The sequence below is a fragment of the Sorex araneus genome, chromosome 4 (genome assembly GCF_027595985.1).
Source record: "Sorex araneus isolate mSorAra2 chromosome 4, mSorAra2.pri, whole genome shotgun sequence".
Lineage (NCBI taxonomy): Eukaryota > Metazoa > Chordata > Mammalia > Eulipotyphla > Soricidae > Sorex > Sorex araneus.
Genome location: NC_073305.1, coordinates 174,317,884 through 174,320,469, shown reverse-complemented (window position 1 = coordinate 174,320,469; position 2,586 = coordinate 174,317,884).

Genomic DNA, 2,586 nt, shown 5'->3' with positions numbered 1-2,586 from the left:
TACATAGAGAGAAATATTCACCTTTCTTCTAACCTGATCTCTCTTACAACTCTCTTCACACCCCCAATTCCAACGTCCAAAAGTACCCCCTCCAGAAAGAAAATGTTCTTACCGCATTTTCGCATCCGGGCACCCCTGTTGTAAACAGGTGGACCACTGATGGGCTGCAGGCTTAGCACCTTTGTGTCCTGATCCTGGCCTGCCAGCGAGGGTGCCCTGCTTTAGGGAGCACTGCACTCTTCGAGGAGGCTCTCTGGAGAAGTGTTTTTCCCCTCTGCAATAGACCTTGTGGCTCTCGAGGGTATTCAAGAGATCAGTGTTGATGTACAATTGGCTACACCTATGTCTCTCTCTCCACTGCTGTAAGCTGCTGCCCAGACTTTGCACAATAAAACACTCACATACACAAACATAGAGAACATATACCATGAGTAAGGTCCTGTTCTGAAGGCAGAGCTCAGTGGAAGATCAAGGTCACTGCTAAGGGGTCTCACCGGTGGAGGAAGGCACTGCCAGAGCTTCTGTGGATGGGAGAAGGGGGATCTGAGAAATAGGGAGGTAGAGAAAGAGTGCAGGCTAAGATTTGCAGCTGGGAGCAGAGAGAGGAAGGGGAAAGCAGGGAGGAGTGCAAAGGAAGAGATGAGATCCAGGGGGCTTGCCTGGAGCCCAGGGATCGCACAGTTTGGCTGCTCTTCCAGAGAGGCCTAAATATGCTTCCAAGATGAAACATGGACCTGTCCTTAATTTTGATTAAATGCCTTGTATATGGTATAGCATCCTTAAAAATTCCAGTGGTAATACTATGCTACTCAGAAGTGAAACAGGAAAGAATGGCAGCTGCAGTTTTACAGAGGAAAACAGATCCTCCTGAAGCTTATTATATCCACTGACCAGCCTGCAAGGGCTCCCAGAAAACTAAGGTCTTGCGAGCTGTCAGTGGTTTGGGAGCGAATGACCACTGGAGTCACCCTCCCTCACTATTCAGCCAGGCTAAACTCTGTGAAAGCTGATCTAGACGCAGAGTGAGTTGACCACGGTATAGATAAAACATTACCAAAAGGCTCCCTGAGTAATTCTTCCTCGCTCTTAAAAAATCACAATGAAATCAAAATGCTATTCCTTCCGCTTCTCATTCATTTGCAGACAAAATGTGTGGTTTGGGGGCACACCCAACAGTGCTCGGGGCTTACTCTAGACACTGTGCTTACACCCACTCCTGGTGGCACTTAGGGGATCAAGGGTACCAAGGATGAAACCTGATTCAGCCAAAAGCAAACAGACATCCTACCTACTGCACTATCTCTTTAGCCTCCAGAAAACACAGATCTCATACTAATTTGGGCTTTAGGAATACCTAGGAGCACTTTAAATATAATTTTGGGATGAGCCTATCTTCTGTGTGTCTATAGAACATGCTTCTACAGAACTCAGGGAAGTTTTTCTTAGCTCAATGTGTATTGTTTTCCATCAGGATGTAGAAACTAAATAACTCAAGTGCTATTTCCTTTACCCTTGACTACTGGAATGTTAAGATTTAAAAGCAATGTTCATCATTTAAGTACTTTGTGTAAGTACATAGTGCCTTTCTATCATCTTTTCCACTTTAAATTATTTCCTATTTAATTATATGTATTTTAAATACATAGGAAAAGGTGTTTTTTTGTTTTTGTTTTGTTTTATTTTTGTTTTGTTGGGGCCGCACCTGGTGGCTCTCAGGGTTTATTCCTTGCTTTGTGCTCAGAGATCACTTCTGGCAGTGCTCAGGAGACCATATGGGATGCCAGGGTTCAAGCCTGGGTCAGCCTTGTGCAAGGCAAAGAGGCCCTACCTGCTGTATTATTACTCCTGCTCCAAGTTATTATTTTTAAATAATTAAAAAACCTATCCCTCATTTTACAAGGTTTTAGCAAAAAGTTCCAACGTTCAGTTCAACACTTAAAGATGAAGCAACTTGAACATTTTGCTAAACATTTCAATAGATCCTTGAATATCATGCGATACTTTGAAGAAATGAAATCCATAGGCCAACTTATGTAACTCTGACAAGAGAGACACCCGTCACCTTGTTCATCAACTCCTGATCATTTGCTTTATTTTATACCCATGAAAGAATAGCCACTGGCTTCAAAGGACTCTGGCAGTTCCAATTTGCTTCCAAACCAGTGGCCCAGTGTATGTTCCAAGCTCCTGTTAGCATTGCTCCTGTTCCAGTTCCTTAGAATCTACCCGCACTGTTTCACCCTGCTGCCAAGTGTCCCGCCATCAAACTTCCCCGGGCACCAAGCTACATCTCCATGTTCAGGTTTAAACAGAGTCGAGTCAATGTTTCTATTTTCAGATAGAGATGGTAAACACCCACTGTGCTAAGGGCAACTGGACCTGGTACCTCGTAGTGCTGGGAGGTGGAGCAAGTGGTGTTGGGGATCATACCCAGGACTTAGCATACTCTGGACATACGCTCTAACCTGCAACCACATCTCCAGCCCCAGTTTCTTAATTCCTGTCCTCTCTGTAACTGCATTCTACTGGCCTCGGGCCTTGGTCTGTAATTTATTGATCTGTTTTCCATCATTGTACCCACATGTT